The 26,062-nt window shown below is 32.4% G+C and overlaps 2 long non-coding RNA genes across 2 annotated transcripts; both read left to right on the top strand.

Moving 5' to 3' along the window:
• Nucleotides 1-898: 898 nt before the first annotated feature.
• LOC127151199 (uncharacterized) lies at nt 899-9,909 on the top strand. The gene is made up of 4 exons (XR_007823921.1): nt 899-1,907; nt 6,648-7,219; nt 7,316-7,384; nt 7,468-9,909. It is a non-coding gene; the product is annotated as an uncharacterized LOC127151199 (long non-coding RNA).
• Nucleotides 9,910-17,340: 7,431 nt separating this feature from the next.
• LOC127151198 (uncharacterized) lies at nt 17,341-18,922 on the top strand. Its single transcript, XR_007823920.1, has 3 exons — nt 17,341-17,856; nt 17,955-18,031; nt 18,115-18,922. It is a non-coding gene; the product is annotated as an uncharacterized LOC127151198 (long non-coding RNA).
• The last annotated feature ends 7,140 nt before the right edge of the window (nt 18,923-26,062 follow it).

Here is a 26,062-nt window from a genome sequence, read left to right as displayed (position 1 = left end):
GACGGGGTAGTTGATGAGATATTTTTTAGTATTTTCCATGGTGGACCCGTAGACTTTTTCTATTTTCAAAATTATTATATATAGTGTAAATATTTTACCGCTTGTTATATTTTTGAAAAAAATCCTTTAAAAAATATGTTTTTCTTTTTAGAATTTAGTTAAAAATACAATTATTATGCTTAAGATACAAACAATCTTAAATAAATTAAACGCGCGTTGTTGGATTAAATGGAAATCAAGTGGAAACAACATGAGTAAGGTGTTAAGTCTTTTTTATCTTTAACTAATTTGCTTTATGTATTATTGGTTCTTTTTCTTTTTATCAACTTTTCTTAATGTAACAGTTCCCAATAGGGGAAATTGTATAAAAGTATCCATACTTTAACCAGATTTCGTCCTAGAGAAAAAGTGAAAAAAACAAAATCTTTTTTGGGTTTGTGTACTAATAATTTTTGTAGTAAATTAAAGGCAATTTTGTGTGAGAAAGAGATAAAGATAAGGAATAGAATAAAAATTGAAAGAAAAAGAAAAGGAATATTTCAACATCGAGAAAAAGTATGAGAGGAAAAAACATGATGATAAAAAGGGAAAATAGAAAACAAGAGGGACGAAAAACAAAAAAGAAAACTTTTTTGAGACAACACCTTAAGAGAAAAAAAATTGAAAGGTCCCAAAATGGTATAAAATGTTATGTCCGTTGAAAAGCATACAAAAGTTGATTTGCTAATAATTATTGAAACTTATTTGTGTTTAGCGTTGATTATTTCAAAACTAGTTGATCTTTACCTTTATGCCTATAGGCATATTCTTTACTTTATTCTCTTCACTTCCTTTATAAAAAGATTCAATTATCAATGTTTGCTTAGTAGTTCTTCACTACAATTTCAAAAGGGTAACGTGTTCTATCCAGATTTATTTGACATTTTTTCTTTTTCTTTTTAAACTTCACTACAAGAAAAGAGTCCTATTATGACAGTTCATTCCATCTCAAATTGAAAAAAGAGAAGAAAAAAATGTCATAAAAGGTCAAAATGTACGTTTTTTACGAGAAAATGCAGAATTTTTCAGATTTGAAGAATTTATGATAGTTTTTAAATGTCATAAATCTATGATAATTTTTAACTGTCATTAACTATAAATAATAAAATAATAAATATTTATTTTAAATCAAATGAAAGGAAAGAAAGAAAAGAGAAGGGTATCAAACTTTTTGCACGATTTTTTCTTCTGCACAAAACATTTATCCCCAAATCCTTCTGCACTATTTTCTCTTGCCCAAGGAAGAACAGGTACAACGTTTTGTTCTTCTTCTTTATCTCTCTACCCTCTCTTGCCATTTTCCTTCTTCTTCTTCCTCCTCTCTTAGATTCATCAACATATCCAATCCCTTCTTCTCCCCAAGCTTTAGTTTTCCACTTTTTGTTTCTTTCAGGTGCGTCATCTCCATCTGTCGTCTTCAGTCGTCTCGTGCTTCTCCTCGCTCCCTCCTCCATCTAGTAACTTCTTTGCTCTCCGACTTCCTTTTTACTTAACCACCATTAATCGCCTTCATTTAGTTTTTCTTGATGGATTCGAACGTGTTTGAAGTGGGTCTTCATGTTTAGTTTTTGTTGTTTGTTCTTCTACTTTCAAACTGTTTGAGAAAATGACTGATAGAGTAATTTCTAGATTATGATTCCTCGGAGATAGAAATTTTCTTCCTTGTTGACTAATAAACTTTGAAGATGACTGGACAAGTTCTACGCTCATTTTGCTTTTTAAGTTCTACTCTAATTTTGGTCTTCAAGCTCTTGGATGCACATTTGATATATATGAATTATTGGATCTTGAATGTTTGAGGGAAAAAGTTTGGAGGAAGCCGTTAGAAAATTGGAGGCATAGAGACAAAAATTTTCAAGCTTGGAAAGGTAATTCCATCCTTATCTTCAAGATGGTTAAATATAAGTTTTCTTTATTTTTTTTTTCTCAATAACTTTTATTGAATCCTTACTTGTTGTGTAGTGTATAGATTTCTTTTAGAAAAAAGGTAATGTTTTTTTTTTTTTTTTTGGATTGTTTTTATGTGGAAAGTTTTGCAAACAAGCAATTATATTGTCTTATTTTCAAGTGAAATCTGCATTGAAGTTTTTCCGTGGAAAGTTTTGTAAACAAGCAATCTTAGTGCATGTGTTAATTTGCATTGTTATGGAAACTGAATTTTCTAACTGGTTGTGATATTAGTTATAACAATAGTGCACACATTGATTTTATCGTGGATTTGATGGTGGTAGGTAGTAGCATAGCATGTGGTTAAAATTAAGACTATTAATATCATCATCATGAATGCCTAAATTTGTTCTCTAATTGTGATTGAAAAACTACTAGAACTTATTCCAAATCTAATGCATTTAGATGCGGAAAATAGTCCTTTTAGTGCAGTTGATTTTAATTTTTAATAATGAGAAACAAGGATTATTAATCTTCTTCTTTGTTCTTAGAGTTGAAATCTATATGTAGATTTCTTTTGTTTGTTAATTTATATTATTGTTTTGTAAATTGTGGTAGCAGCGAATCAAAATTATCATTTTATGTATGTATATAATGATTTATTATTTGAAGTTACACTATTTCACATTTACAGATGTCTGTGTGACCAACTATTTTACATTTATAGATTTATGTGTGACAATAGCACGTTTCAAACATAGTAGACGTTTAACATGTATCGAGGTTATGTGATATCCCGATGGATGTGTGTTGATGTTATGTTCTTCAGATAATAGTAAGAGCTGCTCATATGGTAAAGCTGTCCAAGTAATAAGTTTTCTTCCGGGGGTGGAGAATAAGTTTTCTTTTAGTTGATGTTGCTTAAGAAAGAGTATGATGGCAAGGTAAGTGTTATAAGATAATTAAATGTTGCTTAAAAAATCTTTACGATGTGTTTGGGCCCTAGCTTTGCAAGTAGTTGAGTGGACTAAAATAGTCCACTCCTTGTTTGGGGCACGAATTATGGAAATCCTAGTTTTAGGGTTTCCATAACTTCCGTATTTCCTCTTAACCCTTCCCGTATCTGGCTTACTCCCCCTCTTAGTCCTTTGAGGTTTTCGACGTAATCCTTCTCCTTCGCTGCATAATCCTTCTCACTTCTCTCTCCTTCTCGTGTTTTTTCTCTTTTCCCATCTCTCTGTTTCCATCCTTCTTCGAATCTCAGATATTCTTCGTTTTTCTCTTTGTTTTCATCTCTAAATCTCATATCTCCATCATTTTCCTTTCTGTTTTCCTCTTCGATTCTCTTCTCTTTCTCCATGAATCGTTTCGTTGGAGGTTGGATTTCCATACCTTGCCTCTGAAACCCTAATCATTGTCCATCATTCGCTTTGTTGATGTCGAGGGACAAACTTCGGGCAAAGTTGCCCCTAGATGCCCCAAGATCAAACACATAGGAAAATGTTTGGGTGATCTTGAGGCAAAGTAGTCCCAAGATGCCTCGAGACTAACATAGAAGGAAACTTTTAGGTGATCTTGGGGCAAAGTTGCCCCAAGAAGCCTTGAGATCAAACATAGAAGGAAAAGGTTTAGGTGATCTTGGGGTAAAGTTGTAACTAAGAAGATTAAATTAAATCATTTGAAGAATTTTTTATATTTGATGTACCACATGTATGCATGGAAAAAAATGGTGAAAAATTATGATTGAGGCTAAATTTATTAAATGAATATCATAATTAAAAAGAATTAATAAAATAAATTTAAGAAAAATGTGTATTTCATGTACAATATATATGTAGAAAAATAAGAGTAATGAAAAATCAAGATTGATGTTAAATTTATTATATGAATATCATAATTATAAAGCTTTAATAAAATCAATTTAAGAAAAATGTGTATTTCATGTATATTATATATGTAAAAAAAAAAAAGAGTAGTGAAAAACTATAGTCTTCACTCCAAACATAGCTAATAATAACACAGATTATAATAGTCTCCACCTCGAACACAACTTATAATAACATAAGCTATAATAGTTTGCACACCAAAACACAGATTATGAAAGACAGACTATAATAGTTTGCACCCTAAACATATACTATCATAACACAGGCTATAATAGTCGACACCACAAATGCAGACTATTATAATACCCAAACTATTATAATCCTCAGACTATTATAAATCACTTCTTTCCACAAACGTCCCTTTAGTTACTATGAGATAGTTTTTCATTTTTGGGATGAGAGCACAACTTCATTGTGCTTAAGGATGTTACAAACATGATTGAAAACATTTGGAAACCACAAATAATAATTATCATAAGATTGCATACCTGCAATAATGAAAGACTTAACACTATTAATCACAAACATCTACCTTTTGAGAAATTAACATTGAGACTCTAATTCCATAACATTGAAATTTTAATTTGCCAATAATTCTACCTTTACCATCATCACTATAAACGATATGGCTTTAGGTCAGTTAGAAAATTCTTCTCTTTTATCATGTGTTTGGAGCAACCACTATTAAAGTACTAGTCCTACCTAATGGAAGTACGAACAGAGTAAATGCTACATTACACTTAACACCCCTAATAGAAAGATTTTCTATTACCTATGTAATCCCTAAATTTTAAAGACCCTTTAAGAATTTCAACAATTTAGTAAAGGGAAAAGAAGTTTCAGTTGATAGGAAAATGAAAGAAAATAATATGGAAAATTGGTTGATAACCTAGTGTCATGGTTCGAGTGTCATGGTAACAAGGTAGACATGAAGAGGTTAGTAAAGTGGAATTTTTGGCTAAGTGTGAGAGTAGGCGTGCAAGATTGCTAGGCGGCCAAGATTAGGCAAAAGAATCTCTAAAGAAAGGTGTTGGGAGGCCAGGGTTGAGTTGTGTGTGTGTATGGCCGAGAGGTGTCAAGAAGAACCTTTAAGTACACGAGGATAGATAGGCGAAATGGGCATGCTAGGCTACCAAGTAGTTGTAAGAAAACCTCTTAAGGTTTGTCTAGGCACCAAGCATGAAGAGGTATAAGTGTTGGTGAGATAACCTCTAAGGAGGTTTCATGGAAAATCGTTTGAGGTTAGGCAAGTTGGACAAGGTTTTAAGAGATTATCGGGGTGAAGTGTTGTTGAAGAGAAGACTAGGCATTGGGTGAACAAGGGCTGCAAGGAATTAAAGGCAAGTGACAAGGAGTGGGTGGCATGATAAAGTTGCTATTATATATATATTGAATGAGCTTTTTATTTTTTAGCGAAAAAATATTAAAAGTATAGTTGGTCCGTATTTGAAAGATTTATAATTTAATCAAAGGTTTAAATCTTATATTAGTCCTTGAACTTTGAATATGTTGTTCTATTTTTGTTTGTAGACGAGTGAAAGTATCTTGTTTTAGTTTCTAAACTTTTAGAAGGAGCATATTTTGGTTCCTGTTGTTAAGATTTCGTTAACTCTTTAACAGAAAGGTGAGGTGGTTTTCTATGTCCGGATGACTAGGATGCCAGAGTCACTATCTTCTAGGTTTTTATCATCACCGTTTTGGCACATTGTCATGCTATTTCACCTTCTCAACTCATATGCAATTCATTCACATATAAATTTTTTAGTGCTTCAAGTTTGTGAAATTTTTTTATCACCCAATTATTTTTCTTCTTCCTTTTTTTTTGGGGGGGGGGGGGGTTTATGATTCATTGTAGAAATATTTGTTTACAATTTCATAAAGTTTATTGTAAACTAAGTCTTGTACTTATTTTATTTTTCTAGTTTATTTTATTTTATCATGGATGTTAAACACCAATATGTCAATTCTATTTCTATTTTATTTTTTTATTCTACTCAATGTCCATTCTTGATTTGCTTTAAGATTTCAATTTAATAAATAAATAAAGAGTGGGAAGTTGAAAAGGAGATGTGAGAGATTTAAGTTTTTTAGATAAAAGCCAAAATTAGTTTTAAATTTAGGTTTATTTATTTAAAGCGTATTTGTTGAACGAGAAATTTTGGACCAATCACAAATTGTCACGTTATTTACCAAATTAACGAAGAAAAATACAAATAATTGAATTTGGGACTACGAAAAATTAACATGTGTCCCAAATTGAAATTTAACACATAAATTAGCCAATTCTGATGATTGCACGTGTTTTCATCATGACCGTTGGATCAAGTTAATTATTTTGATCAAATTAAATATATTTTATGTAACGTCCCAAAATTTGAGGAATTTAATTTTTTTTATCTTATGTGTAATTTTGAAATTTTTGGGTGTTATTTAAATGTTGAAGTATTTTAGTTTGTGGAGATTTGATTCTATTGGATATTTGAAAAATATCTAATTGTTTTAATGTTTGGAATTAATGATTGATTTAGTTGGTTTTAGATTAATTATGTGTTGGGCATATAATTAATTGAGTTTAAGGGTAAAATAATTATGTTATGAGGGTAATATAATTATTTTTGAAAGGGCAAAGGTGATGTGATTTGGAGAGAGGAAGAATATTTGAATTTAAAAGGAAGATTTGATGGGTTTAAATGAAAAAAGAGAATGAGTGGTTTTATTTGGAGTAAATTAGGGAAAAGATAAAAGAAAAATAATTATTATTATATTATTTTTAATTTTTCTTTAAAAAAGTCATTGGAAAACGTGAGGTACTATTCACCATCTTCTTCCTCACAGAGAAACCCTAATTTTCCTCTTCATCAACAAACCCTAAGCCTTGCTCCGCCGCCGCCACCTCGTTTCTCACCGTCGGCCGTCGCAACCTACACCCAAGCCGCATCAGCCGTCCCCTCCGCCGCACCTTTCCCCGTACTATTGAAGTCTCTGTCATTGTCCGTCGCCCGTGTCGCTCGGAACTCACCGATCTCCTCTGCAGACTGCCGTCGCTCTTCCGGTCGTCAACCACTGCCCCGCGTAGCCCCGACAGCTAGTCGTGCTTAACCTCATTCGCGTCTCTTCCCTTTCTCGTCAAGTCTTCGGTCGTTCATGCATTCGTCACATGTTCCATCGCTCGCCACCGTCAACAAACGTCAGATCGGGAGCAGCCGCCAAGCCTCGCGTGTGCAAGGTCCGCTCGAGCCGAACCGCGTCGCGCGTCTGCTGGAGTCGAGCCGCGTCACGCGTCTGCTGGAGCCAAGCCGCGTCGCACGTCTGCTAGAGTCGAGCTGCGCAATGCCTCCTTCCTTCCAACCGAGCCGCCAAGCCTTTTTTAGCCACCTAGCTATTTTTATCCTTTTCCACCTATTTTGGTAAGTTTTGTTTGGATTTTGGTTGTTTCCCAACAAAGATCAATTTAGACCTTAAATAATTTAATTATAGATTTAATTGAATTATTTTCTTGATAGGTCAATTGGGGGCTGAACCGAGGAATTTTCCTAAACCAAGGATAAATTTGGAATTATCTTTAACTTTGGGTAAGTTGAGATAATTGGAATTGGACCTTAGGCAATTAGTAATTTGTTTATTAATTTTAGTTATTGGGTTCATTTGTGCTTAGGACTTGACTGTTGGGGAGCTTGATTGTGACTGTTAGGATATTTTTGCTGTGAACTAATCTCCAGGTAAGAGATTCTACTACTAGACCTTCAAGTTACTTTAAAGAGACCGCATGTATGAATATATGGTTATGTATCAATGGTAGCTAAGTACATAACTCGAGGTTATTGAGAGAGAGGCTGATATTGTAATTGCTTCTGCTGGTTGACTTTATGGTTAGCGCTGATAGTATATCTGTAACAACCCAACTCTTTATACTGAGCCGAAGTTATTACTAAATGTAAATGACATGGTTTAGGTCATAAAGTGTAATTAAAATGAATAAAACCTCATAATTTTATTTATAAAATCAAATCAGGGTAGTGAGCAAAACATAAATAAAAATTAAAATCCTACTCGGGCCCTATCTACTTTTAAAGAAATGAAATAGTAAATAAGGAAGACAATGAAACTCAAGTACTAAGTGTCTAAAACGGGATGTAAGCGGAAGCAGAAATCCCTATGGCTTGCCACGGTCACTTCTGGTCGCTCGCCAGCTTGCCTTTGCCCCTACATCGGCCTCTACCTGACAAACATGTCATGGAAAGAGTGAGTATAAAATACTCAGTAAGAGACCCACTACTAGTCCCACTAGGTGTCTGTTAACTTTCTATTAGAGTCCTGAAACTAGTACCCCATAACTGGCACGTCCCCGAACACGTGCAACACGCGCCCCCGTAGGGACAAGCTGGTCCTTGGTAATTCCCAAGGGAATACCTAAGACGCTCAGGCTGTGAGCGGTCCCGTCGGGTCACTCTCGTCATGTCTGTGTCAATGTCAATGTCAGACTGGTAATCCCATCGGACTACGCAGTCATAAGTGGGAGCGACCTCGTCGGGTCTCTCCATCATGTCTGTGTCATAAAGGTGGTGATCTCGAAGGACACCCATGTGGGTACGACTCTAATAAGGAGCTAACATACACCCTAACCATAGCATACATATACCTAACATCATCATGTAATCATATCACATCTCATCATCACAACCAAACATAAAGTCATAATCAGCCGTCACACGTTAACCATGTCATCGTAATAAGTCACATCAGTAGTCACGTCATGCCCTCATTAATCAATGTAGTCCTCAAGTGCATAACTAGGAATGCATGCAGTCTCATGATTCTAGTCGTAGGGCTAGTAGTAGAAATCTCTTACCTGGAGATTTGCTCGACGAGTCCTAATAGTAACAACACGCTTCCCCAAGCATGGAAAGTGTTATATATTGAAAAGATGAGCAAAAGCTTTTAATTTCAACCATAAATTGACTATTTAGTGTTACAAGAAAATAAGACTAATGAATTAGGAAATCCTAAAATATTAATTAAGCACTAAATTAGCATCTAATTAATCTAAACTAACAACAAACCAAATATTAAGCTAAAATATACTAATTATCCTATAATTATTCTCATTGTTCACTCCGTCTACCCCACTCAAAGCGTCGAGCCAAGAAAACTTCACGTTATCACCTCGAATTCAAGAACAACTTCCTTTTTTAAAGTGGGAGTGAATGGTGAAGGAGAATTAGAAGTAATTAGTATGTTTTAATTAATATTCAGTTTTATTGTTGATTTAGAGTGTTTAATTAGAGTTAATCAGTTAGTTATGCTATTTTTTTGGTAAGTCTATAAATAGACAACTTAGAGTTGTAATTTGAAGTTTTTGATAATCTTATCAACTTAGAACATTTGTTCCTTAAAGGACATTGTCTCAATAGTTTATAAAAAAGGAAACAACTTTAGTTTAATAAGGATAATATTAACCACACTTAGTATTAATATTATTAGTGGTCAAAATAACAAAAGAAAACCGAAAGAAATGTTGGGCGTTACAGTCCAGTGCCCCCTATATAAAATTCCTGGATCCGCCACTAGTTAGGCTTAGGAGGCCTAATCTGTAAACCAATCAAGCCCAAGCCTATAAAGCTCACTCGAGAACTCTATACATAGAGAAATTCTTTCATTTGTGAGGGTTTATAAATTCTTACTTTAGAAAGCCTAGAGAGAATTCTCCTAACAACTAGTGGATTCCCTAACTCCGGAAGCTGACCACCCTTGAATATATTGAAGTTCCTTAGAAGATACAAGTATTCTTCCAAAGTTCCAAGATTCCAACTTCGATAACTTCAAGTGCTCCGCTTCCACATATCAAGAATATGCATTCAACTGAAAGAGAATTAGAGGATCAAATACTAGAGATTGAACCACATTACATCAAATCAACGTAAATACACTTCAACACAACATTAACTCCACAAACCACATTTCACCGAAAACCTCATACGAACAATATTAATGATAAAAGGTAGAAACATGTAAAAGTAGTGTTTATCAAATTCAATTTTAGAAACTAAAAAAAAAAATTATCAAATGAATAATTAAAAAAAAAAAAAAAAAGGTTAAAGAAATCATGTGAGATCACCGAGATTGCATAACTTTGGAAAAATCTTGACGTGACAAGATGTATCGAGAGGATCCAAAACAATAGAAAAGCTAGAAAAGTAAATTTCTTCACTAACTTGAGATGGATCTACAAAAACTATTTGAACGAGCTTTAAAAAAGCACGTTAGTTTTGTTCAATGAAAACTTAAACGTGTTATTTCTGTCAATTGCTTAGAAGAATTACTAACTAATTTCATGTCTCTAGTGATTTATAAATTATGCAATGATTTAAGGATGTTATAAAATGACACATTTAATGATAGATTAGAATCAAATCAAAGAACCCAAATATGTATAATTCAATTCATATAAACATTTTTATTATATCAAGCTGTAAGCATACCCTAATGACTTTTGTTTCATTTCTTTAAAAAGTAAACTTTTATTATATAAATATGTTACAAAAACAGAAACATTTTTAAATTGAAAAATCTTTGAAAAGATTCATAAATTATAGCAAAATTTTACTTTTAATAAATATGTGATGGAATTGAATAAACATCTGATACAATGAAAAAGGTATTAAGCCAAATTCACGACCAAACAAGAAAAAGACCTCTCTCAAGCATGGAAAGTGTTATATATTGAAAAGATGAGCAAAAGCTTTTAATTTCAACCATAAATTGACTATTTAGTGTTACAAGAAAATAAGACTAATGAATTAGTTAATCCTAAAATATTAATTAAGCACTAAATTAGCATCTAATTAATCTAAACTAACAACAAACCAAATATTAAGCTAAAATATACTAATTATCCTGTAATTATTCTCATTGTTCACTCCGTCTACCCCACTCAAAGCGTCGAGCCAAGAAAACTTCACGTTATCACCTCGAATTCAAGAACAACTTCCTTTTTTAAAGTGGGAGTGAATGGTGAAGGAGAATTAGAAGTAATTAGTATGTTTTAATTAATATTCAGTTTTATTGTTGATTTAGAGTGTTTAATTAGAGTTAATCAGTTAGTTATGCTATTTTTTTGGTAAGTCTATAAATAGACAACTTAGAGTTGTAATTTGAAGTTTTTGATAATCTTATCAACTTAGAACATTTGTTCGTTAGAGGACATTGTCTCACTTTTAGAGATAGATGTCTTTTGTACGGGCACAAACTTTTTGCCTAAATACCTTTTCTACTACATTAACATCTATTGGGATCAATCACTAAACTAATATATGTCTACTTGAGTCTATCGTAATTAATCATTAATGTAAAGTGAAAATTTACTATATTTACAAATAAGTTAGTTTTATTATATTTGAAAACAACACGCAATAGAATAAAATAATGTTGATTTCAAGCTAATATAGTTTGTTGATAAAAGATAAAAAGTGGAAGAACCATATGCATTTTTGTCTGCAAACGAAAAAATCCAAATGTATTGCATCAAGTGATATTTAAATTTAAAAGAAAAAAAAACCGTAATGTATATATGTTTTAGGGGCATTTTAAAAAATGCATATGTAACAAAATTCATCAATAGGAAAAGTTTGGTGTATTTGAGAAATAACAATTTCTAAATTCCTCTTTAGCAAATATAAAAAGGTATTTTAATATTGTAATAAATAAAACTTAGTTGTGTTAGTGTGATTTTGTGTGTGAATGAGTCAAATGTGGTCAGGAAATCAAATCATATACTTCTCGTAAGTCAAAGAGTGAGAATAGTCAAAAAGCTGTAGTTCACAGGAGAAATAGGCTGTTCAATTTTGTCTCTATTTAATTTTATGGAACCACCCAAAAAGCCAAAATACGTATAATACAACTCTTGTTTTACTATCCAACAAAACTCAATATTTCTTTTTCTTAATCCATTTATCTCAGCTTTCACAAGTATTATGCTTTGGTCCTTCATTTCTTCAACAAAATCATTTTGCTCATGATTCTTAATTAACTTTTCAATAATTAGTTATACAGCCTCCTTTGATTTTTTATTTACTTTTTTTCTTTTTACTTCATGTTTTTCATATTGATTAAGTTCAGTAAATACATGTTTGACAAAAGAAACCTAAATTTTATTTTTTTTTAAATTCAAACAGTGTAAATTCTAAAAACATCTTTTATGTTTTTTCATCAAAATTTGAATTTTAAAATTTAAAATACATAATTATATTAAATAAGGATAAAAATATTTAAAAGTATAGTATGTTATGTTATAAAATCATTTCAATTTCGTAAAAAGATGAATTATATATTTGGTAATATATTATATTTCAACTTAGGCTCAACTCTAAGTTAGATTCTATGATTTGGATGAAGTTAAAAAGATTAAAAGTTAATTTCATAGTCTATGTGGTTTGTTAAGTCCTCTAAGATATTATCTACCATAGAAACTATTTACCCTAAAACTTTTATCGATCTATAATGGTAAATTCTAATTATAAACCATAACACCCAAATTATAACTTATACCAAATCGTAAACACCAAAATTAAAAAATTTCCTATAAATTATATAATATTACAGATAGAAAATGAGAAATTTTTAAATATAACAAAATAAATTAAAATATCTACATAATATAATAAAATTTAAAATGTATCAGTGTTTATTAGTGATATTAGAAGACACTTATAGAAGTATGTCAATGTCTATCGATGTTTATCAGCAATACATTCTTAAATTTTACTGTATTTTGTAATTATGTTCAATAGGTTTTCCATTTACAACAACTACTACAAAAATTAGATTACTTGACGTTAAGAAAGTGTCAAGTAAACCTATACTTGACGTTTTAAAAAGCATCAAGTAATCGACTATCAAGTATAGTTACATTACTTGATACTAAAAGACCGTCAAGTATTATATTTCCTAATGTCATTTTCGTGTCAACTAAGATATCATACTTGGTGATTTTTACGTGTCAAGTAAGATAGTATACTTGACATTGTTTATGTGTTAAGTAAGATGTTTTTCTTAACGTTTTTTACACGTCAAGTAAGATAATATACTTGACGTTATGTACACTTCAAGTAAAGTTGTATATTTGATACTATTTACACGTCAAGTAAGATGGTATACTTGATTCTTTTTATTTGCCAAGTAAGGCAATATACTTGACACTTTTTACATTTCTCATTTTTCATTTCCTGTATTACATTCATTCAAACAAAGACACTCATCAACAAAATAAACTTTCCATTCAACAATAATTTCATTTTTCAACAATAAGTCATATGTGTACGTAATTTACAATGATATAATACAAGTAGTATGATTTTTCATGTCTCTTCACAAACTATTCTCAATTTACAAAGACACTGCTCTGAAAAACCCTAAACAAAGTTGGAGGAAGCTTTTTGTAAAACCGTAAATGACACTGCTCTACTACCTAATTCAACCCTGACAGCCCTGTTTATTGTCCCGATGAGAATACACGCAAGCTTTGTGTGGCCGACCACAAGAACATTGGATGGACTATGTAACGACGTTATGAGTGAAAAATCAATTTCAAATAATAAACCAGGTGTAATATACATGAGATGAAACTAAACAATATAGGACTTTGCAATCTTTATATTGGCATAAAAAAGATAACAAAACGAAAGTTACTAGCCAACTTCTTCCTAGTGAGAAAAAAAAATTTAAATTGGGAAGCTAAGAAAACTAGAGGCCAATGGCCAAACACAAAACAGCAAAAGATGAGGAGAATTCAACGCCCGTTCATGATCCGTCGGATGATATTGTTTTTTCTCTTGTTGGGCTGATCTGGTAATTAGTCATTTTTTTGTAACTCTGAAATTTTTTATCCTCTTTTATCTTAATGATATCCAACTTCTTATCCCAAAAATGAACTTTAGCTGATAAACAAAGTAAAGAAGGATTGGCTTTGCCATCCAACGATAACTTCCTTCGGATTCACTTTTTTGTGTGAACTTAACATATTGTGATGATAGTCAACATCCAATGCAACCTGTTAAGATGAAATGAACGAAAATTGGGTATGAAAGAGTGGAATTGTGAATTTAGAACATACAAATTCATTACAAGTTTGTAGAACAAATGATAACCATCACTAGCAAGTTGAACATAAGATATCATTCACATTCAATGAAACAAATAATGTATACATTTTTAAATGTTCACATTCCCTCAAATAAGTAAAATTGCACAAATCATTAAGAAATTTAGAAAAAGTACAATATATTGGAAGAAACCAAATTGAAAAAAAGAAGAGAAAGAAGGTAGGGAATCCTAATTTCTTCAACAGAAGAGAGTATAAAATCAATCGTCAATGAAAACGATAGAAACTAGGGCTTCAATAACGACTAAAAAACGAATAACAACGCTAAGAACAAGAGATTTCCAAAACAATTGCATGAAGGAAACACTAGAGATAAGTTGAATGGAGAGCAAGGAAGATTACCTTATCCAAGAACTCATTATAAGGAACAACATAAGAGTTACGAATATCAACAATTCCATCAGGTAAAACTGAGCCAAGAAGAGTACCAATGACTCAATCAGCCTGGTTGGGGCACCTCACATTGTAATCACAAATGTTGAAGATGACCAATTTGATTAAAAGGATTTTGGGAAGATAAGCGTTTTGAAGAGGCATTTTGAGTTCTAGTAGGCAGTGAAGGTAGGTGGAGCGAGATGAAGGAAAATGCGGTTAAGAATGATTAGGCATTTTGTAGTGAGATGGAGGAAAATACGGTTAAGAATGATTAGGCATTTTGTAGTTCAATGCAAGATAAAGCCAAGTGAGAAAGATTAGGAATTTTTTGGGAAATTTCCTAATTGTGCTTATTTAGTGGGCTACGTGTCAAGGTTAAGCTTAAACATGGCTAAGAAAATTATTAAACAGACATGTGTAGCACTTTAAGCAAGAGCTGATAAATTAAGAGAGTTTAAGGAGTGACTAATCCCAACTGTGAATTAGTATAAATAGGAGAAGAGGGCAAAAGAGAAGAAGGTTATTCTGAAATTTCGCTAAGAGAAAGAGTTAAGTGTTGTGTTGTTGAGAAGCTATCAGGTGAAAAGAAGGTTTGGGTTACGTGTTTAGAGAGAAGAAGGAAACTTAGTGTAGTGAGTGATGTTCTTCAAAGATAAATTTAAATTTTAAAGTTGCCTTCGTTAAGTTTCATGTTGTCTTGTTTTGAATGCACATCAATGTTTATAAGAAGCATGATTTCTAAAGAAAGTGTTTATGATGTGTTTTGTTTCAAGTTAAAGTCTCATGTTTGATGAATGTATGTTATGTATGAAAGTAAACCATTAGTCTTATTCCTATCAATAAGCTAACTATTATGTGTACATAATGAGTCAAGGCAACCATGAGGAAAAGGACCTCATGGTTGTATGAAGTTAGTCAATGCGTAAAAGGAGCATATTGAGTTACCAAGCTTGAGCAAAAAAATGAACCAAAAAATTCTCCAAGGGATGTTGTAGATGAAAAGGCTATCACGTTAGTCTATGATTGGGAATGGCTCATGTTTTTTGTGAAAGAAAATGTGGAAGGCTAATGTATAATTTATGTTTTATTGAATGGAGCGTTGAGAGCCTACTTATGAAAAATAACTTCAGCAATTGTATTTTCCCTAAAAGGTTTTACAAAACCTCACTCATTAAGTATTTTGACTTATGTTTTAAGTGTTCCTTCTCCGGGTTACCAGGCTTTTAAGCCAACAAGATGAGAAAGATATAAGACGAGCTGCTATGCGTTGAGGCATTAGCCAAGCATTTAAAATTGAAGGAGTTGCATTAGGTGTTTGAGGCCTTAAGTATTATTGTAAAGCAAGCTTGTAAAATGTACATTGAAACGCATATTATTTAAGAAATAAAAGACGAAGTACGATCTTGTTTAATATCTTACTTTGTTTGTTCTTATCATTCAAAATGAGACGACAAGAATGCTCAAGTCGCGTTGTTGTACTGCAACGTGAGGTTTAGGATGCATTGCAGGCGGATGTATTAATATTGTACAAATTGCAATGCAGAAATTATACATAGACTTGAGTTGTATGAATATCAAGACTCATTAAGAAAACAATTTCATGCATAGCATTGATGTATTAATATTGCATGTTAACATTCATTTAGAATTCATTTCATGTAATTTATTGGTACGTCAATAATATAACATACTCATTCAAAACGTTTATATGAATATTATTATACCATAAATAAAGTATATAATTGTTACCCTAAAGAAAGTTTATATGTTGGTTCTTTTAGTTGTATTCCATGTTTTCTTCGTAGAATCTTTAATTAGTATGTAAAAACAACATTAACAATTTAACATGGATCAACATTTAAAAAAAAATATATCAGTATGATAAAAGTAAAAATATATTATCAATGATACTGATTATATGTCAAATCTAAAGTACATGAAGTTTGTTTCTTTTTTGACAATACTTATAGAGTATGAGAATTCAACTTTGAATCTCCAACTTCGATATCTTTGATATAGGTACATTTATTGGGTTACATTAAGCAAAAATTCTAAATTTAAAACGTCCATATTTTTGGGGGCTATTTCGTACTTAGCAACTTTGTTATTTTCATTTTGATTTTAGATTTTGTTTTTTATTAGATTTGGATAAGTTTATGGAAAATTTGTGTGCAACTGAAAAGATGGAAGAATTGCTTTGGAAAAGAAAAGAAAAAGTGAGAAAAAATTACTTTATGGAAGAAAGAAAAAGGTGATAGATGATAGTCCATCAATCAATTGGCTTTTGTGTGTCAACTCCAACCATCAATCGGATATATGTGTTTATCCAAGAAGATGCTAACTCTATTTTCTTCCATAACTTTCCATAGTAACAATTTTGACACAACCGATAAATGCATAATAATAGTGTGATCTTTTTAAAAATATAAAAAAACGTAAAATATTTACGTCCTATAGAATAATTCTATGAAACATCCCAAAATTTAGGAATTTAATTTTATTATCTTAAATATAATTTTGAGATTTTGGGTGTTATTTAAATGTTGAAGATTTTATCTTAGGGAGATTTGATTCTATTGGATAATTTAAAATATCAATTTTTTTTGTTAAGTTGGAATTTATGTTTGTTTTGGTTATGTATGTTTGGGGGTATTTTTGGACTTAAGGACTTAACAATTGTATTGTGAGAATAATGTAATGATTTATGAAAATATAGTTTGATAAGATAAAGATGATTGGTTGGTTGAGGAGAGAGATTATGTGATTTATTTGGGAAAAGATAAAAAGAAGATAAAAAGGGAGATTTGGTGAGATTTAAATGAGAGGAGAGAAGATTGGTTTGTTTTGGAAATAAAATAAGAAAAAGGAAAGAGAAAATAATATTGGTATTAATTGTGTTTAAATAGGCTTCGGTACCTGTGCACAAAGGAAACCCTAAATTTTTTTAGAAACCCTAAACGTCGCCGCCACTCCACTGCCGCCGTCGGCCGTCGCACCACTCCTCGCACCGTCCTTTGTTCGCAGCTTCGAGTCGAAGCAACGCCGTTCGAGCCGATTTCGTCGTCGTCTACGCCGCCCCGTCGCTCGTCGTCGCAAGGAAAATTGGCAGCCTTCGTCTTCAACCGCGCCGATTCGCCATCCGCCACCCGCTTTTCGCCGTCTTTCTCCATCCCGTCTACGTCAGCATCTCCGTCGCTGAGCCGTCGAATGTTGATAGCCGCCATCCGTCGTCGTTCGTCTGTCGCGACTTAGCCACGAAAAAAACCAGAAAACCCGAGCCGCGTCCGCCGCCAGCAACTCACGCGCCTCCATAGCCGCGTGAAGCCGACCTGACCCGCACGCCCGTGCCTGCACCGTAGTCGAGTCGCCATACACGTGTGAGCCGCCTGCTCGAGCCATCCTGCGCGCTTGAGCCGCCTGTCCGAGCTGCCCTCTGCGTTCTAGCCGAGCCGCCTAGCCGCTTCACCTGTCTTTGAGCCGCCAACCTGTTTTTGGTCATTTTCACCTGTTTTGGTAAGTTTGATTGGGTTTTGGAATACCAAACTAAGATTTGAAATTTTTGGATCTTAAATAATTTAATTTTTGGGTTAAATTAAATTATTTCTCTTAAGGGACATCTTGGACCAATTGATTCCTGGAGCGTGGGATTTCTCCACTTAAAGACTTATTCGTTGCAACCTCGACCTCGGTAAGTTATTTCGACTAAGTTCGTGGATCCTTGGTCCTTTGGTGGTTAGGTTATTCAAATTTGGTGTTTTTTCTAATTGTTAGGACTTCACTGCTTGGAAAGCGTGATTTTACTGTTAGAATTTGAGTGAGCAAATCTCCAGGTAAGAGATTCTACTATTAGACCTGCGAGAGGAATTAAGAGATCGCATGTATTTTTTTGTTATGCATATTGATGACTAGATTGCATAACGGCATGGTAATTAATGATGATATGATATGACATGATGACATGATATGACATGATGATATGGTATGACTTGATGATGTGATGATGATTTGTTACGTGCATGTTATGGCTAGGGTGTATGTTAGCTTATCCTATTAGAGTCGTACCTGCATGGATGTCCTTCGGAATCACCACCTTTTTAAGATTGCGCAGTCCGACGGGATCGTCAGTCTGGCATTGACATAGACATGATTCGAGTGATTCGACGGGATCGCTCGCAGTCCGATTGTCTTAGTATTTCCTCCGGGTACACTACAGACCACTTTGTCCTAGGTGTTCCTTTGGGTCCACCGAAGACCAGTTATGTTTCTTCGGGATCACATATTGCACGTATTCGGGAACGTGCCAGTTCTTGGGTACCACTTTCAGGACTCTAATAGGAAGTTAACAGGCACCTAGCGGGACTAGTAGTGGGTCCCTTACTGAGTATTTTATACTCACTCTTTCCATTTCTATTTTTTTAGGCAGGGGCAGAGGTAAGGGCAAAGGCAAGCTGGCGAACGACCAGAAGTGACCATGACAAGCCATAGGGATCTTTTGCTTCCGCTTTATGTCATAGTTCAGATTTTGATGTTTGCATTTTACTTTATTCTTTAATTGTTATTTTACTTCTTTAAAATTAGATAGGGCCCGAGTTAGGATTTTAATCTTTATACTTATTTCTAATTTCATTTATTTATGCTTTTAAATAAAAAGATTTGAGGTCTTGTTTTATTTTTCTATCTTAATTTTACAAATTTTATTTATTTTCTTTAAATTAGTAATGACTTCGACTTAGTACAAGGAGTCGGGTTGTTACATTCTAAAAACGAAAAAAGTGTATAGGCCCACCATGAAAAATACAAAACATTTTTCGTCAATAACGCGTGTAGTATATTTGGTACACGATCGTTTAGATTTGGCTATTTTTGGTACAAGATCTTTAGATTTGGTCATTTGGATAGCCAAATTTAAACGATTTATTTTTTCAATTATATCGTTTAATTTGGTTACACAGTCGTTTAGATTTAGTTACACGATTGTTTAGATTTGGCTACCTTAAATCTAAACGATTTTTTTTCTTCAAAATTTGGTATAAGATGGTCTAGATTTGGCTAAAAGATTTTTTTCAAGTACGATCGTTTAGATTTGTTTACATGATCATTTATTTTTTTCAAGATTTTTTAGTACACGATCGTTTCGATTTGGTTAAATGATTTTTTTAATTCTTTTGGAATGATTTTTTTAAGATTCTTTTTATACACGATCTTTTAGATTGGTTACCTCAAATCTAAACGACGTAAAAAAGAGGAGGAAAAGAAGAAAGACGATGCACACAGGAAAAAAAAAGAAAGATGATGAAAGAAATAAGATTTAGTTATTCAAATCTAAACGACATAAAAAAAAGAAGAAAAAGAAGAAAGACGATGCACGCAGCGAAAAAAAAAAGAAAAAGAAGAAAGAAGATAGAAAGAAATCAGATTTTTGGATATAAAAAAAGAAAGAAGAGGAAAAGAAGAAAGACAATTCGTAGCAAAAAAAAGAACAGGAAAGGAAGAAAGACGATTCACAGAGGAGAAAAGATGGAAGGGCAAACCTGAAATATTTGAAAAATGGTTAACTTTATCGGGTTTGTTACACGGGCCATAAATATGTTATTAGTTTGTTACATTTATGAAAGTTTTTCCGATAATATTTTCTTTTATGTAAATAAATATCATTTTTTTTATAATTGAAGTATAAATTTAGTCCTTTTCGTGTTGAGTAACTTTCTAAGTATATATGAATTAGGTCTTTAAAATTTTAATTTGTTCCTAAACTCCTAAACATGTTTAACAATTTCTTACATTTTTATTTTTGTCTACTAAGTTTTTAATCTTTAAAATATGTCCTGAACCTTATGTTTTTAAATATTTTTTGCCTAATTTGATCTTAAACCTATTTGACATTTTAAAATAAAATTCACATATTTATCGCTAAACATTTTGTGATTCTCTTATGCATAAACTTTAATTTTAATATAAAGTTCTCAATTGACTCCTTTACCATTTTGAATATAACAAAGATCTATTATTGGTCAAAATTGAAGTTAATTTATTGATTTATTAGATATAAAATTGCAAGTTTAGGAACTTATTAGAAATAAAATTACAAGTTGGAAGACATATTTTAGGTACTTTTGAAAGTTGGATGAAGCTGAGGCACTTGAAATTTGAGAGAATAAGTGATTGTAAATGAACAATTTTTTAATGGATAAATGATAATTTGTAGAAATACAAGTTATTGTTCCTTTTATGTAAAACAATAGAGTTAAAACGCAAAATAAATGATCAAAATACATAGCTTATACTGCAAATTTATAATATTACGAGAATGCACTTTACATAAGTCATCACACCTGATTAACTATGTTTTTAAGTGTTTTATACGCAGGATGTCAAAAAGAAGAAATGAGACGAGGATCGCGCACATGAACTCAACAAAAAGAAGCTGCCTGGCGAGTCGTAAGGTAAGATGCTAGTACATCACTGCGTGAGATGATTCGCTTGAAGACAAGAGTGGTAGTTTGAGATGATGTGACAAGAAACGGCTACTTTTTGCACTCACATTCGTAGGCAAGGAAAAATGTGCAGCATAGCAAGGACGGATGTGCAACATAGCGTAATTCATTTCCCGCCTAAAGTATGCCTATAGGAGAAGCCAACTCCACCATGAACAATATGCAGAAGGGGCCTCCCACAAGGGGGTCGGTGAAAGGATGAGTTTCAGAGTCTTTCACCATTTGTCGTAGTAGTTCTTCCTCCACCTCTTCTCCGATCAATATCTGAGTAAGAGCTTAGAGAGAGAAGCTCATTATCAACTTCTTCTAACTTGTAAAAGAGCCAAGGAATGCATGATAATACATTCAACGACTCGAATCATCTCTTTACTTTCCATTTTTGTGTTTTGTAATGTGTTGTATGAATATTCTTATTCTCATGGCTACAAGGCCTAGATTATTAATGCAATGCATGTTTATCCACTGTCTTTCTCTCATTTCTTTACTATTCATCTTATTGAATAGTTTTAAGTAGTTTAAGTATGCATTACGTGTTTGATAAGGGTTCTTTAAGAAAGATTCATCGTGTTTAGCTTGAGCTTAATCCATCACTTGGTCAGTGCTTGTCGCTAATTGCTCGAGAGAGTAACAAAAATGTAGCTAAACACGCGCAAAAGGAAATTTGGAAACAAATTTCGTTATGACGTTTTGACTCCAATCATTTGTGTTCTGATAGGAGAACAAGTGAGGTGTTTAGGCGTCGAGAGGTTGCTCGCCTTAAATAGCGAGGTAAATGTGAAGTATATAAATAAGGAAGTCTACATACATATCGCTTGATTTATCTTTACCATTTGTGTCCATGAAGAAGAAAAAGTGAGGTGTTTAGGCGCTGAGAGGTCGCTCGCCTTAAATATAAGATGGTTAAATGATCCATATCACATGAAGCCGTATCTCTATTTAAATCGCCTATAATGCAGAGACTTTCCTTCATCTTTTTTAATGCAAGTTAGTACACTTCCCATAATCATCCCATTCTAATTCCCCTCTAAAGAATCCTATGTGTGAATATTTAGATTAGTATAGTTTTATACTTATACTGTATAGAATTTATACCACATGTTTAGAAGTAAACTTTATAACTAAATTTTGATAGAAATTCCATGTGTTCAACCCTGGCTTACCCAGGAAATATCTCGCTTTGCTTACATGTACTAAACGTCGATCATCATGATTTTAGAAACACATAGGTAGGACATGCATCTTTTATCACTTAACCCTAACCTAGAAGCCTAATTAGTCGCATTATTAGAATCATTCATGATACATCTATGAATGAATATTGCAATGCATAATCAAACATAAAACCAACCAACAACCGAGTTTCTGGTGCATTGCAAACAACACGAAAATACAACAAGTATCAATAAACAATAAGGGTTTATTTGTTTTGTGAGATTTTCTGTAAGGTGTTTAAAGAGACATGCTAATACATGTTTGCTTGTCATATTTTAGGCTATATTTGGTCACTATTTCAGACCTATTTAGTAATCCATTTTTCTTTCTATTTTTTTCTTTTGAAAATTAATTTTAAAAAATTATGTGTGTTTGGTAACTATTTCACTTTTATGTTTTTTTTTTTAAAAAAAAACTTGTTTTAAAATTATGAAAAAATTTGAAACTGAAAAAAAGAATCTGGGGGGAGAGGGATAAAATAAAACATTTGAAAGATTAGACAAAAACGTCTAGTGAGTTGAGTCTTTTATCAACACTTTTAATAAGTCAAACACTCTCATAATGAGTTGCAACTCATTTAGCCAAATCATGTGGTGTAAATATTTATGTGTTTCAATAATAAAATATTGAGTCCAAATGAAATCATCATAATATGTTAGGCAATCAACAGAATCTGAATTCCTTTAACAAAAATTTATAATTCATATAGAAAGCATTTCTTCTCACATAATGCATCACTAAATCATATCGCGGAATTACTTGGTGCCTTTGTACCTTTTTCTCAGCTTAAGAATTTACCATACTTTTTTGCTGGGTTGGGGCTATGCTATTGAGTAATCTAAACGTAACAACAATTCACCTTCAATTAAATCACACATAACACGTCTTCCAATGCTAATCATACAACAAGCAAAGGGCACTCCATATCAGATAACACAGCAAGAGTACGAGGCATCTTATTCTAGATCACATAGCAAGATTAAGGCATCATATCCTAGATCACACAACAAGGATAAGTCATCCCACACCATAACACACAACAAGTGCAAGGTATCTCATTGCATAGGGTACCAAAGATCATCTCATTACATTATTCCAGTTCATATTAAATTCTATTCATTTATAAATCACTTGCATTTAAGAATTGGAAAGCATAAGAGAAATCATGTAACAAAAGATCTCAATAAGAATACATTTAAGGATTTAAATACATTAGAAATCTTTTTATTTTCGAAAACGTCTTTAGGAAGAACCACTCACAATCAATTTGCTTCCTTCCTTGGCAAAAAAAAAAACTTCCTTGCCAGATTTAAGCTCGTGATGAATCTTTGAAAATCTGAAAATTCTCTCAATTCTTTCCTAAGTGAGCACAAAGTAAAAGCAGCCTAAAAAATGGTAGGACTTCACCTATTTATAAATTTTTTCGGTGAGACTTAGCCAATGTCAAAATGTCACATGTCACTTTCATTTTCTTAACCCAATTTCAATTGGACAACAAGGTCAAATAAATTGTCGAGCTTTCTTACACAAGAATGACGTCATTACTTTCAGGTGAAGAAAGCTTACCTCGCCTTCCAGTCCATCACGTACCTCTTTCTCACTGTGTGGCTCCCATTATTGCTGTGTAAAATCTTATTGCCTAGTTTAGGATGCGATTGTTAGAAAACGAACTATGGCTAGACGCAGCAAAATTAACATAAAAATTTTTATCTAACCTTAGAATGTAAACAATTCGTGCATAAACAAATAAATCATGAATAAACCTACCTTTATGTAGAACTTATCCAAATCGAATTGCCTCTATTCTTGATAAGAATGATTCTCCAATTCCTATCACCAAAACGCTGCGAAATCACAAGCGTTCTCTAACAGTATCCACACACGAACTGGAAATTCGACTTCTCAAATTTGGGTATTCTAGAACCTTACAAAGTGAGAATTTCGACTCTCTCTATTCTCTCTCTATATACAACGAATTTTATGTCTTTGCTTGCTATAAAATAAGACACCTAAAGTCTTATTTATAGGTTTCCTAATAAGCTTATGATTCCTAATAAGCTTCTAATTCTCTAATTGAGTTTATTAGTTACATTTCTTAATAAGTTTTCAATTCTTCAATTGGACTTATTAATTACCCAAGCCACATACAAATTCAACCCAGTTTTTCTATGTGTGATCCGTTAGGTTAATTTAATATGGCAATGGGCTCATATCTCATTTCATGGTCGATAAGTCATAATTGGTTTCTAAGTAAGATATTATGGCTACTCATATTAAATTAAATCGGTGATAAAACATAATCTAGTATAACTATTGCTTTAATCCTTTTATCACGTGATATCTATAATTGATTATAAGGCACGAACAAAGTCATCTTATCTAATTCAATTGCTTTCTCGATCAATAAGCATACTACAATATTAATGACATTAATACCCTTATTAATTTATTATAGCACGACCATGCATTTCCACAACCACGCTTAATCGAGGGGCCTAGAGATATCTCTCAATAACAAGAGGGATAAATTCCATCTTGATTATTGTCAACTACATAATTCATAATGTATTCGAGTACAACCTTATAATATCCGGTTAAAGATAATGTTTGTTTGCATTAGAATAGATTAATTTTGTTTGATACTATGATAATCTCAGGTCTATAGATAAAAAAATTAATTATTTGAGATTATTTATAACACACGTCTATGTAATAATCTCAAAAAGGTTAGTCTAATTTTGATTCTCAAATAAGAAAATATGACTATAATTTATGTCTCTACACATATAATCATTCTATGATTATCAATTATAACTCATACTAATCTTAATTTATTATTATTCCCACAATAATAATTGATTAGGGACATTTAAAATATAATATAATAACTTTTATTAAATAATTAAATAATAAACCAATTATCCATAAAATTACTATAGAGCACAATAAAAAACCAATAGCGATTAGGGTCTCACAAACATGATCCACTTGCATGTCTCTACATACATGTTTAGGTTACAGAAGATAACTTTGGATGTTAGTTTATTGGTTTTGTAGGTTAATGCAACTAAATGTTAAACAAAATAAAACACTTTATTTTATTAGATAAATAAAATGCTTGTGTAATACAATTATAAACTATAAGACCAAGAGATTTAGGGTATCAATCCTAACAATCTCCCACTTGTCCTAATGTCAATGGGGTATACATCTTAAAGTTAAAACACTATAGTAGTACATAGAAACGCATACAATCTGCATCGAGTAAATTTTCCACTTTCTCTAGATTAAGTGTGACATATCAAGTAGACCCAGACTCTCTAGGTGACCCTCAAACCCTTAGCCATGGGGGGCTTTGCAAGTGGATCAACAACATTGTGCGCCAAAGCTATCTATGTGAGGATCACGTCTTCTCAATGCACTATCTCTCGAATTAAGTAATACTTGTGTTCAATATGCTTTCCATGATTTGTGGCTTCTAGGCTCCATGGAATTAGCTTTGATATTTTTCAAATAACTTTTAAATCAGTCAAGAATTTCATAAGCTAGACAATTTCTTGGGCAACTTCACAAGCTCCTACATACTTTACCTCAATGGTGGAGTCAGTAATGCATCTTGCCTTGATACTTCTCCAAACTATAGCTCCTACATGAAGAGTGGATACTAAACTCAAAGTAGATTTCCTAGAATTCCTATCAGTTTGAAAGTTAGAGTTTGTGTATCCTGTTAGAATCAAATCCGTAGAACCATACAAAAGCATGTAGTTGCTTGTTATAGTGTATATGCAACATTTTTTCGTGGATATGTCATATTAAGCTCTTTTTTAGCGACCTATTAGGCGACTAGAATATGATGATGCGATAAAACAGGCAAATCCTATCTATATGTTGCTACTATTATGATATGCATGCAATACAACTTTTCCTCTTTATCGCTCAAGTGTAAGCAAAGAGAGGTTTCCTATTAATCTAGAGTCGAACTGAGGAAATTAATGTTCCTATTAAATCTATCA

Source organism: Cucumis melo, chromosome 10 (assembly GCF_025177605.1).
Source record: "Cucumis melo cultivar AY chromosome 10, USDA_Cmelo_AY_1.0, whole genome shotgun sequence".
Classification (NCBI taxonomy): Eukaryota; Viridiplantae; Streptophyta; class Magnoliopsida; order Cucurbitales; family Cucurbitaceae; genus Cucumis; species Cucumis melo.
The sequence above is the reverse complement of the archived record's forward strand: the minus strand, read 5'-3'. Positions and strand labels throughout refer to the sequence as shown.